The sequence below is a fragment of the Bombus vancouverensis genome, chromosome 12, assembly GCF_051014615.1.
Source record: "Bombus vancouverensis nearcticus chromosome 12, iyBomVanc1_principal, whole genome shotgun sequence".
In the NCBI taxonomy this organism is placed as follows: Eukaryota; Metazoa; Arthropoda; class Insecta; order Hymenoptera; family Apidae; genus Bombus; species Bombus vancouverensis.
In genome coordinates this window covers 5,312,946-5,326,235 of record NC_134922.1, presented here as the reverse complement: position 1 = coordinate 5,326,235, position 13,290 = coordinate 5,312,946, and the positions used below count along the sequence as shown (strand labels likewise).

Below are 13,290 nucleotides of genomic sequence, written 5' to 3'. Positions count from 1 at the left end.
AAATCAAAGATTCTTGTAGTGGAACTGTTAGAGTTTCTTCCTTGGAAATTTCTTCCAAAATAATTTATGCATTAAAAAGTTGTCCAAATAAAGCAGAGGGTATCTTAAATCTTTCGCAGATATTAAAGTTAGCTGTCCAGCAACTTTCGTGGCAGCAAATTTTCTCAAATTTAAGCTTGTATAAGAAAATCACACGAATATTCAAATTATTCTCAAATTCGACCGATTTGATACGAACCGTTTAACGAAGGCAAGGATATGAAGCGAATTATACAAACATGGAAAGCGAAAGGCGCGAACGGAAAATCGGATGCAACGAGATCGAGGATTCTAACGATAATCGGAAGCAGATTGTCGGCGAACGAAACGGAACAGTCGGTTAAGTGGTCTGGCAGTGTCCGAGAACGCTTCGTCGACTACGTTGGATGTCCATGGTCGGCTGGAAATGCTTAGTCAGTCGACACGAGAAATTATAGGTTGGGAACAGGCAGCCAGGAAAGCCATGAATTCTCCGTGAAAGCAAATATTCCACGTAAACGTTGTTAAACATTAAATCTCGTGAAAATGTTGACGGAAATCGATGAGTTGGCCATTCCCTTGGAAATATACCTGTCACTCTTTTGATCGTTCAGAAAAGTTTTACGGGTTTGACGTCCTTTATCTTCGCTTTTATTTAGTTACATAGCATGTCTTTTTGTTCTTTTTATTTTCCGTTTTTCTGGGATTACTATTTTTGAACGACTGGTACAACTTCGTCAGTTTTACTGTTATTTACAATTTTTCCATGATTCACTTTCAACATATAAGTATACAGTACACAGTCACGAAAAAATATTACAATTTCAAAAAATCTTAGGCTCTCTTTTCTAACATACTGTATAACTATAGTTACATGCAGATTCAACCAATCTACTTTTATTAAATCAACAATAAGTCTCGCAGTTTGATACTATTCAAATGTGAGTTTTAAAGTTCCATGAGATCAAATTCTTAAACCAAAAAGTAAAATCTAAAATTAATTCCATGTTCACGAAAAGCCTAATAATTTCAATTAACACGTGCATCGACGAGGAAGATGTTTCGTTTCCGTGGCGGTTCAACTTGAAACCCACGGGGCTGAGTTAAACGCAACCCTTTATTGTTCACCCGTGTACGTGTGCCTGCTTCGAACTTGTGTGCAAGTCGAGGTTAATGTACCAAGAAGCGCATTACCGGCTATGCTTACCATGAGAGAACTGTAAAGAACGAGAACGGCAAAACCACCGGTTACTTACTATTACACGAAGCAAAGAACGAAACTTCCTTCCTCGAGATCGATCGAGAAAAAAAGCTATTTCCTGTCTGCGTTCTTTGTCTGCCCGATATTCGAGAGGCTAGTACGAGAATTATCCCTTTGTTCTTCGCTAGCATTGCCATAGCGACATTGATAATGTAAAAATTGTTTCTTCCATTGTTTTCGTCGATCAAAAATGGAAAAGGAAGGAAGGTTATTATATAAACATTTTTTCTTTTTAACATGATATTTTTGAAATCCTTCAGTTACAAATTTCTATGATTTTATAGACTTTAGAATTAATAGATAATTCTTTCTATTATTTATTATTATAACTTGCCGTTTCTACTATATATTGTTGCTATTTCAAGGGTTGACGAGTTACGTTTTATTCTAACATTCGAACATTCAATCGGATACGTCGATTTTGTGAACGTTAATAGATGATAATTAAATTACAATTGGTGATGGAGATTGAAATTTGATTAATCTGAACCGCGAGCTTGTTTCAGATTTTGACGATAAATAGCAGAGATATCGGATATCTAGAGAATTATATTAGTCCACGAAGTATACGTAAATCTCTAATATCAATTATTGCGGTTTAGTGCGTGCTCTCCTAAATATTACAGCAACATTTCATATTAAACTCGTCCGAGGAAAAAATTGTATGATTGTAATTTCCCTCGGCTGCTCTTTATGAAAACACTGAAACGTTGATTCTGACGCGACGGTTCCCTAAATATTCCATGCAAATGTTATAACGCGCACGGTCTTCCATACACTAACCAGACTTCACGAACAATAACAGTTCCGGTCTGAAATTTTCCTGCTCTAACAACACACTATTTCTTTATTATTCCCTTTGAAAATTATTCTTTGCTTGTAGATAATTGGAATTAAATCATAGAAATAAAAATTAAGAATTAGTATCAATTAGCAATAATAAACAGGTAAGCTTTATTATTTTTCACAGCAAAAGTGCACCAAAGCAAAAGTTCTATTAAAAACTGGAAATGTTTCAACATTTTTGCGTGGAAAAACGAATTGCTGAGGTACCGAAAATTGCCGAAAAGTCAGTTGCTCGTTAATTAGACCAACCTTGCCAAACTTTCGTGTGCATGTTATTATTCGAAAGTTCGTAAAAATTAACGTGCATCTCTGACGAGCGAAATTAATGTACCAAGAAACGAGTGAGCGGCTAAAACAGCGAAAAACCGCGATGAAAGTCGCGAGCTCGCTGGAAGTACAGAGCACGGAAAAATAAGAAATTTCTAACGACTTCCGTGAGATTAACTAAACGACACTAAAATGTCTATCATTCGCGTAAAGCAGAATATTAAGCGAATAATATCCAATTCTTTTACTTTTCGCGAATCTCAAAATTTAACTTTTTGGGGTATTTTAACTCCTATTTTGTAATCATCATAAATTGTGCGAAAGGATGTTCTCATAATTTAGGATATCTGTTCAACTGTGTTCGCGGAGAGACGCGTCTGCGGTGCGACTCGTCAACGAGAGTCGTAAATTCTCGTTTCGATTAGTATCGGCACCACGAATCAGCCGATCCCCTACTTCGATTACGATGATGGGGACATTTAGATAGAATCTGACACAGGGTTTTACAGTTTAAATATAACTATATATTTCACACCTTAGAAGACTGAATGTCCGAATGAATGTTAAGTATAAGCGGAACGTTGTTGTCACTCTTCTCGAATCGCACCCGAACTTTCCTCCTGATTAACGCCTTATTAACCTAATTAAACCTTGCGACCGGCTAAAAGAGACTTTCCCGTTGTCGAAGACCCTGTCTGCGACGATTAACGAATGCCAGAGTTTGCTTTAAAATAAATACGGCGGGCGTTTCGCGCGAGAACGAACGCGTCGAAGCTCGCGGCGTGTTCCTTCTTCTCGTCAACGTCCAGACCCTCCTTCACTTCCGCCTGTTCCGTTGGCAGAATTTTCAAGGGTTGAAACAGTCACCTTAACGAGACGGCTTTTCTTTTCGTCCGCCGCTTCGGGCACTAAACCCTCTGACGAGTTCTCCCCTCGTTTCGTCAGAAATTCACGCTGCTTTTTCGTTCCCTACCTCACGCCCCTGTTACGCTGGACACGATTTAACGACGCTTTACCGAAGCAGTTGGAAAGAACGATTCCGACCCCCGCAATTGCACGGTCTGTTCGCTTTCCTCGCAACGAGATTAATCGGGGCCATTCGGATAGGATCGATGGTGGGACAACAGCCGAGGTAATGGTGTAATGGAATTGTAAATGGGGCCAATGCATTGATAAGAATTCCGGTTAATGCGGTTTTAAATGGCTTGAGCGTCGCCAGAAATTTATTTGACTATGTTGTTGGGAAGGTGGAATACGGGATTAAATACAGTATGAATTGTGCGAGCTTGTTAATTTTATAAAGTTTGAGAAGTTCGAGAATCTGACAATTTACGTTAATTGTTCATTTATTGGAAATTTGGTTATTTTCTAGTAGAGTAATTTCGTTTTTGTAATAGCATGTAGCTAGAGATTTTATTAAAATACTATGAAATATCTCTATAAACGAGGAAGATAATTAAATTGTTTCTCTGCTGTGTGATAATTCTATTTGTTTCATTAATAGCATGATAAATATTTGTAGTGATTTGCTTGGATAATGCAGAGGGCAATTACTAAAGTAGCATTAGCGATATAATATAATAACTTTGTTATTGTTACAGAATGTTACATACATATAATGATTAACAGTTTAATGTTCTGCGAAGTTCCTTGATTTATTGATAGTTCTAAACGGCATAGTTTAATGGAAACTGAAAATTGATGCAACCTCTAACATTAGTGTATCAATTATTTTGATTATTTTAACGTAACTCCAGGTTATTTATTAAGTTTGAAACTCTGAATAACTATATTCAGTAATGACATAATTACTATGAACAATTAGTAAATATATTCGCAAAAATTCAGAAGGATATTAATGTGAATATTATTATAAAGTTGTCTCTAATGACAGTAACTTAACATTTCAGTAACTTAACAAACTATTAGCGTAAGTACAAGCAGTGCTTGGAAAATCGATAAACCGTCCCATCTTCAAAGACGTGTGGAATCTTCATGCACGCTTCAGACAATGTTTCAATTAAGGCTTGAGAACGGTGTTGCGGTTTCACACATCCTGGAGAAGCGGTGGCCAAGGTAATAAGCGAGCTTCGACCTCTTGGAGATCCAAGACGGCCTTAATAAACCAAAGACCAGCCTCTCGAGAACGCCTTCAAACCCTACTTAAGACTTCGAGCGGTCGATACTAGTGGCTCAACGGCCACGAGTGAGATCTTTCTTTCATGCGACTAATAAACAATCAAGAATCACCGTACACAAGTCGATCACCTACGGGATCACCTATGGCGAACGTTTCAATCACTTATAAATTATAAAATTTTATTTCCAAACGAAACGAGCATGCAGAGTATAAGCAAGTTTTACGAATCAAATAACATGGTTCCTTGTGTCTTTTAGAAGAGTTGACAGTTACTAAAGATTTTTCAAAAAGACAAATTCATTATTCAGAATGAGTACTTCTCATTTTACGTTACGTGGTATCTCTGAATCACTATTGATAAAGGAAGCTTGTCCTGAAAATTCTCCTGTATTTTAATGAACTATTTGTAGAATATTCATGTGATTTCTACTCAAGCTGTGAAAACTTACAAAAACCCCGAGTGAAGCCACCAAAATTCGAAATGAACAACGCGCAACAAGTTGCTGCTTACATATGCTTTCCCAGCGTTTCGACAATTTACCATTCGGCGGGAAGCGATGTAAATTCCCGATTAAACACTCTCTAATACTCGACGAAGCTTTTCCAACAAGTCAAACAGCTGCCGATTCCCAGAGGCAAGAAAGAACGAGCAAACGACGCGTGATCCTCGACTCTGTTCGAGTAAGAAAACGCTAAAGCTTCGACCAAAGCATGCATTCCATTAGCATACCGTCGAACGTTTATTGACATTTATTACCTTTTGACTAACAAAAGATGTCGTGTACTAGAATATATTTAATCTCATACTAAGTGTACAAGATTAAGAAATAATTCGAGCAAACTTTGAAATTTTATAAAAATCCTCCCTGAGATTTGTTCACGTTTTCGTCGATTTCATTTAATAACTAATTATATGAGCTGTATTTTACTATCAGACATTTTTCGAACTAATGATTGTATCGCCGACGACGTGTATTACTCAATCTCCTGTGGCGTTAACACATGTGACATTACATTGGGATGATAGGCTAAATGACAACGAACCTGTTCATCAAGTAAACCCAGGTCATCGAAACTATAGCTGCGAACACATTCGATCGATTTACGAAGTATCTTTTTCTACCAATTATATCTCTTAAATAATCCAATATTAATAGTCCATCAACCGCTTGAGAAACCATCCCGCGGTTGAGATTCTCAAAAACGCTGTTTCCAGTGAAACGAAAGAACACGTGTACTATGTTTCAAGCGATGCTACACCATCCAAAGTTGAACAAAGTCTCAGCAACAGAATATCCCTCGACAGAGCCGTGACAGCTCACCAGAAGACAAAACTTTCGCCATGCATAATGCATTCAGTAGAATCAGCGGCGATTTTCAAGCGGCGAATGTAAATCGGTGAAAGAAACAGAATCGTCACCGCTTCCCGGCGTCGCTGCCTGGGCGCCCCACCCCCTTTCACGGCGATCGATAACGTGCCAAAGCAAGCAACGATGGAAGGAAGTAAAAAATAGGGAAACGTGGCCCCTCGAGTTCTCCAGTCGTTTCGGCCTGGGCTTTTTAAACCTCTTCCTACATTATTTTATCTTCCTTTTACCGCCCCCTCGAGCCTCTTTCGCTCGACTGCGCATTCCTTTTAGCGATTTCAACCCCCGCCTTCCTCCACTTCGCGTCGCGGTGGCCGCGATGGGCGACATCCGCTTTCGTTTCACGTTTCTTTAGTCCTCCATGCGTTTCCTTGGTTTCTATCTTCGTCGAGACCAAGATTGTGGAATTTTTTCCAGAGGAGTACCGTACCGTTCCCGAGGGGAACCCAGGCCCGTGACGATTAGACGAGTCCTGTGTTTCATAACCGATCTCTGGATAATTTTACGCTTCGCCAGGGATTTAACCCGTCTAGGAACCCGCCAGGGTTTAAGTGGCTAATGAGATTGAGTATTTCGATTTTATTTCAATAAATTTCCCTTTAGAATTTAGAAGTCAGCGGAAATTTATTCTATTAATAATTCCGATATATTAAATTCCAAAGCAGTTAATGCTAAGTTTACATATCCCATAATCTACAAATTTCAAGTCTAATATCTAACTGTCTCGCAAAACTCTTCTTGAGAAAGCCCAAAGTTTCCCTTCCTTCTTTCCGTCATGCCAAACTTCTCCTCTTCCAAAACGATTAAAAATATCTTCTTCTTTCTACCCTTTTTTTACCCTTCAAGTCTACCCGCAAGACATTTCACCCCATTCGTCGCTCGTTTGGCAGTTTTTCAAAAATCTCCGTCCGAAGTCGTCGGACTCCGGACTAGCCGGAAGGAGGAGAACAGGAAAAGGGGAGAAACTCGACGAGACAAGAGAAGGAGAAATTCGTACGGAAAATCCGTCTGAGAATTCCATCGCGACTGAGCGATCTCGTACTATCCACATCCTGATCTTTTCTCTCTTCCTCCCTCTGCCAACAAAAAGGAAACTCCTTTCATTTCGAGGAAAGAATGTTCGGTTATGCAACGGCGCTCGCGAGACTTCCGCATATCGAGGACCCACGCTTGCAGCAGGCTGAGTTCCAGGGGGCCGAGTATCCTGTGCGGTGAATTTGAATTAATATCCCACGGCAAGTGTTGTAAATCACGACGCACGGTTCCGAGTTGTTGCTTCTACGTTTGTTGTTACGCGTTCCCAGCCGGAAATTACGTCTTACTTGAACGGCCTCGTTAAGGGTGGTGCAATTCGCGTGTAGACGGGGGTGGGTTTCAGAAGATTGAAATAATTTGCGTTCGATAAGATTTGTCGACGGAGTCTCGCATAATGTTGTTATTTCGTGGAACGTAGCCTTAGCAAGACATATCGCCGGCAAGACTTGGAACGTCGATATTACATTTTCATGGTATTTGAGTGTTTGTACGTGGCCTATTCTAATTGGAGTATGTTCTTTTGGCTTACTTCATATCGATTTATATTACGTATCAGGTAACCTCCTTGGTAATATCGTTATATGTACATTATCTTTGGGGAGCGACGAACGTTGATTACTTTCGCTAAATGATCCCTCCCTATTCGGATTTCTTCAAAAGCGAAACACCAAACACAAAATCATTGCTCGCTATTTCCCGACTTAATAAATATCCGTTCAATTAAAATCATTTGAAGTGGAAAAATAAAATTCGCGAGATAAAGTCATTGTAGCCATCTTCTCTGCGCTCGCGTGGTTCCTAGACAGCGTATGAAAAGGGAGCTTGTCTGGGTCTTGGTTCGCCGATTCCCATCGGCGGGATATCGGCTCGCAATACGGCGTGAAGTGTAAAACCCGGCAGAATGGAAGTCAATTTACGAATACATCTCAAGAAATAGGCAGAGAAGGAGAGGTGCGGGAATAAAGGGCGGGCGTGTTCCCGTGGCAAGGCTCCGGCCACGCAAGGATCGCGCTGGATTACCGCTTCAAGCTCGATTCTCGAGCACACACCACACCGTCGAGCACGATATCTTTCCATTTGCTCGCCACGTCTCTTTCCGCTCTTTTTACGATTCGACCTGCACCCGTGTTTCTTACCTTCTCCTTATCGTCGACCTCCCTTTTCGCTTTCGTTCCTCGATAATCCACAGTGCAAGTCGACACGTACCTCTATATGTGTATAGATTATATATAGACGCATAGTATGGATCGAACGAAATCGAAATTCAACGTTGAGAAAAGGGGGGAGAGGAGAGCGAGCACCTGAACAAGGGTGCGAAAGGGAGAAAGTGAGAAGGGTGACGCGGTAATATCGCGTCTAGGGAGGCCAAATTGATTTCTCCTCGTAACCGGGGAGTGGTACGTAAGTCAGGAGAGAGGCTAGCGACCAGTAAGAGAGAGGGAGAACGTCTGGATTCAACATTTTAATAAAAGCCACCCGCGGTTTTGTCGCCACTAGACGATGAACTTTCCAGGCTTGAACTGATGGTCGGCCGCACCAGGTACCCAACCTTGATCACGATCATAGTTACGCCATCTGAGCAATTTCCTCGTCGAAGGTCGACTAAACTTGCCGGTGTTTTTCATGGTCACGTGGATCTTTTTCATTCTTTTCCCTTTTTCATTTTCGAGAAGAAACGAAACATTCGTTTCGTGGATGGAGATCGCATTTGTTTGGCCGCGCGGTGAGGAAGACTTTAATTAACATAATTAAATTGGTTTCAATTTCGAGATGGTTGTGGTATTGAAGCCTTTTAGGGCAAGCAGAGTTTTCAAAAGTCGTGGTATTTTTCGACTCTTTGCATGTGAAAAAACAGATATACGTTTAATTAACTAATACGTATCGTATCTTATACTCATTGAAGGTGTTACTCGGAATTCGTCCAAAAGCATTCAATTAGAGATCCCAGTTTCTCCCACGTCTCAGCCACGAAACAGCGATCGTGGAAATCGTCACGGATCAAAGATGCTATAGTCCGTAATCACGGCGAACCTGTCTAAATTAATATCCGTCTCGTAATGCAACGTTTCTGCCCGGATGCTCGTATTTTATTCCTTTTAATTAACCAAGGATTAAATTACCGGGGGATTCCGAAAACTTCAGGTCGCGTTCATTACCTTCTCCTCGCCGTTTTAATACGCTAATCCAATATTCTAATCGCTCGACAATAAATCAGCGGCTCGCTGAACGATAAATTAACGGGCCACCGACGAATATTAAAGTCCACCGTTCGAGCTTAATAACATTTTATTAGTCTTCCAAGCTGGTCCTGGAATCTGTATAGAACCTTTTACATCTTCCCTCTTCTTTTACCTTTCTCCCTTTCCCTCCGGATTCCTTTTTTTCTACTGTGGCAGGTATTTGGACTCGTTCTTCTTCGCTATTATTACTCACGAATGATTAATAAAGACGTGCATATTAAACCATAACTTTTTAGGGAAGCCCGCATCAGAAGGCGCTGCTTGACAAAGTGCCAAAAGAAACCGACCGACGGTTTTTCAGTTGTCCGCGCTAGTTTTCATGCTGCGTCCACCGGAAATCTGATGGAAAAACCACACTCCTGGCGTAATCGATACCCGATTTGAGGACGATGTTTAGTATAGAGATCTCTCTTCTCTGTCAACCGACGCGACGGCCATTGTTCCACGGGAATTACCAAAATTTCGCTAATACCCGATCTTTTGTTTTCGGATTTATTTAATGCACCGAACACTGCCGCGGATTTCGGGTTAATTTGGCCAACCTGCGTCGGCGATTCCCACCGGATTATTATGAATTTGCGTGTACAAAGATTTTCCTGCAGTTTCGGCACCAACGATTCGGAAAATCGCTTATTCCAGGTATTATGAATGATCATTCGTGGAAATGCTCGCCATGTCAAATTTTCGATGTAAATAAAGATTGCTACGCTTTCAGTAATATTCTATTCGATTGTGATAGTAATATGTAATTGCAACTGTTTTATGCTGCAATTAAATGTTGGATAATTAATGTCACAGGCATAGAAACATTTATTTATTTATTTATTTGTTTATTTGCTTATTTTGTTATTTATTTATTTGCGGGATAAACCTTTTGATATAATAAAAATATAGAAAAAGAAATATAAAGGAAAAATAAAAAAAGGAAAAAAAAAATAAAGAAAAGAAATAAAATGGTGCAGGAGATATACATGTACGAAAAAAAGGATAAGAATTGACATACATAAGATGTATAAGAAGCAATGAAACAGAGATACAGTATAAAAGTGTAAAGGAAAGTTACAGTATAACGTTGCTATAGAAAACGCTCAAGAGAATGTTTTAAAAATACTATAGATTGGTCGGAGATATCTGTACTCGTGTAACAAAGATTTACATGATTAAGCATACGATTTATGCAATTATAGTAAGTATATAATGTGCGATGTTGTGTATGAAACAATAGGTAACTTATTAAATTTTATAATGGTAGATTAAGGAAGATCAATTACATGATATCTGGACAGTCAAAAATACCTCTGGCTATTTTATTAATAAAGATTATATCAGATATAATCCTTCTCTATTACTATTATTGTAGTTTTACGAGTTTTCATTAATTCGTATTCTTTGTTTCGATACAATTACAACTATCTTTAAATCCCATTAAAAATTTGGAGGAAAAAATTTCAATAGAAAAATTCCGAAAAGTTAAAATCCATTCCCTACACACCATCCCGTTTAAATTAACACGCTAGAAACGTGCATCGAGCATGAACACGATGCTTTGACTTTCATCAGAGCTGCAAAACTATTTCCACAAATGGTCACCGACGATGGTCAATCTTTTTCTAGGCGTTCGTGTCGATGATTTTGATTTATCGACACGCCGCGCTGCTCGATCAGTTGTGTCCTACAACGTCCTGGCAGGCACTGTCCGACAAGACTTTCACGCTCTTGGTAAAAAGGATCCCGGGGGATGTTGCCTTCGTGAAGCAGAACGCGTTCCATTTTCCACGTCCGGTCGCCGTGATCGTCCGACGACATCTTTTTTACGCGCGGAAGATGATACGCCGGAAAAGGAATTGGGCTTGACAGCGTCTTCGTGAACGTGATGTTCTAGATGAGAATCAAGAATAAAAGACCGCGAGAAATCTACCGGTACCACGATCGCTTGAGTCCCTGTCATTTTTAAAACTCCGCGACATTTTCTTATTTCCTTTGTCCGAAACGTGCATCCTTCCGTCTACGCGATATGTCTGGAAGCGTTCGATGAAGTGGAAGAAGATTGAAATAATTGCGCTTCATTTCCGCTGTATAGTGGACGAAGAATATTAGGAAACTGATTTTTTAAGTTTCATGTTGTTTGTGTCTTTAAGAAATAAAAAAAACATGTATTAGAATTTAAATATATAATAATCTTTATTGACCCTTAAAAAAATCATAATGATTCGATTAGTCTTACTAGCATTAAATTTTTGGAATGGCAAAATCTTTGAAATGTTATTCTAAGGTAATTTGCTTGTAACTTTTTATTTTAAAATAGCATTTTAAGACATTTTTTTTATATATATGCCATATCATTTTCAGCATCTTATAACCAATTTCACTGTTAAAAGCTGGTGGAAACTAATAAAATTCTGACGTTGGAAGCACGAAAATCGACGAATAGCAGAATTTCTCGACCAGCGGATATTATTAACCGGACGAGAATGATTTTTCCCGGTTAAGGGATGCATCGAAGCGGAATTGTCGGGCAAGTTTCCGAAATTTCCGTTCCAAGATACCCTCAGCGAACTTGCAGATGAAACGCAATGGAATTTATGCCGAACGGAATTAGTTTTCTAGGAAGCTTCAACCGCGAAACCGCAACCGCGCTCGTAAATCGTGAGTCCTGTGTCGCAGGTTATTAGACCGAAAGTTCCCGAGTTAATCACAACTCCTACGTGCCGGGACGCACTTTCAAAAAGAGTTCCCCGAGTGGCAGTAACTAATAACGAGACCGACGTCGCCACTTCTGCCAACTTGAACTTGTCTCGTCCTGTTACATTCTACATCTCTTTGTTTCCATTCGCCATGTTTGACACATCCCTAGTCGTTCTTATTCTCCTTTGCATCCTTCTTTCATTTTTTGTCTGCACTTTTTTAAGGACAAAACGTTTAGGAGCGTTTTGTATTCAACTCGCCAATTAAGAATTTAAATTTGCTTCATTCAAAATTATCTTTCGGTTCTTGATTTTGTTTTCGTAATATGAAAGAAATATTAGCCAGTAGCCAATTAGCTTTCATATATTTTACATTGTTAAGGCGCGTTATATTTTACATCGTGCCCAGGGACTACCCACTTTCATAGGTTCGAACAGAAATGGACGAAAACATTTTTTCACCGTGTTAGTAAAATATTCAAGAGCACGAACTTCTCTAATAACACGAAACTCCGGTTTTCACGAGTAACAAGAGAGGTCGGCCGGTGTAAGGGAGATTCAGCGTTTCTTAGTTGCTTGCTCAACAACAAGCGAAATTACTGTTCGCGTAATAAGTAACGCGATTACTTCTACGAACGCAGTTTGTATTTTTCAATTTCTTTTATCGTCCACAAGAAACGAACGATGTATTTGCGTATTGAGGAAAATATTATCGGTGTAAAAACTTTAAACATTAAAAATATGATTTTATAGCAAAACTGGAAGAATTTTGTTGTGGTATTGCGGCTTTTGCTAATGATGCATTTACAGAGCAACTTCGTTGCAAATTTGATAGCAAGTAAATTATGAGCAGAAGGTTTGCTGTCTACGAAGACTTTTAACATTTAATTAATTAGAGACGTATAAACATTTGAGTTCGTGAAGTTCGAAACAAATTGTCAGAAAATATTGACCTCTTTCGTTAGTCAATACAAGAATTAAAAGTTTTAAACCTTTTACAGGAATGAATTTTTCTAAAAAAATGTGAGAAATTTAGTACTGAAAAGTCAAAGTTTTAAATAAATAAAATAATGTTTTTGGATTGTAACAAAATCATATTCTGATGTAATTTAGCTTCCTTTACATTCATACATTTAACTCTTTTTACGTACATGAAGACCTTTAGGTACATCTTAAACGTCTGAGCAAAAAATACCCTGTACCACGCGAGATCTATAAATGTCTGACAAGGGATGGAAAAATTTACGCGTATTACTCGACATCGAGGGGTGGCTTTGAATATCAAACACGCTAGGTGCTGGATATCTACAGCCTCCCCCGACTATTTCATAGTTGCCTGAATATACTGTTTCAGTAGTACCCCTCATCTTCGATCGAACCGAGGCCGCAACCCTAAATCACAATATCTCGACACTTGTATCCAACCGTGACT

The 13,290-nt window shown here is 39.2% G+C and overlaps 1 protein-coding gene across 1 annotated transcript in view; it reads left to right on the top strand.

Annotated features, from left to right (window-relative positions):
- LOC117160838 (uncharacterized) overlaps window positions 1–13,290 on the top strand; it is a 158,289-nt gene that overhangs the window by 121,256 nt on the left and 23,743 nt on the right. The gene's annotated exons all lie outside the window — the stretch shown is intronic.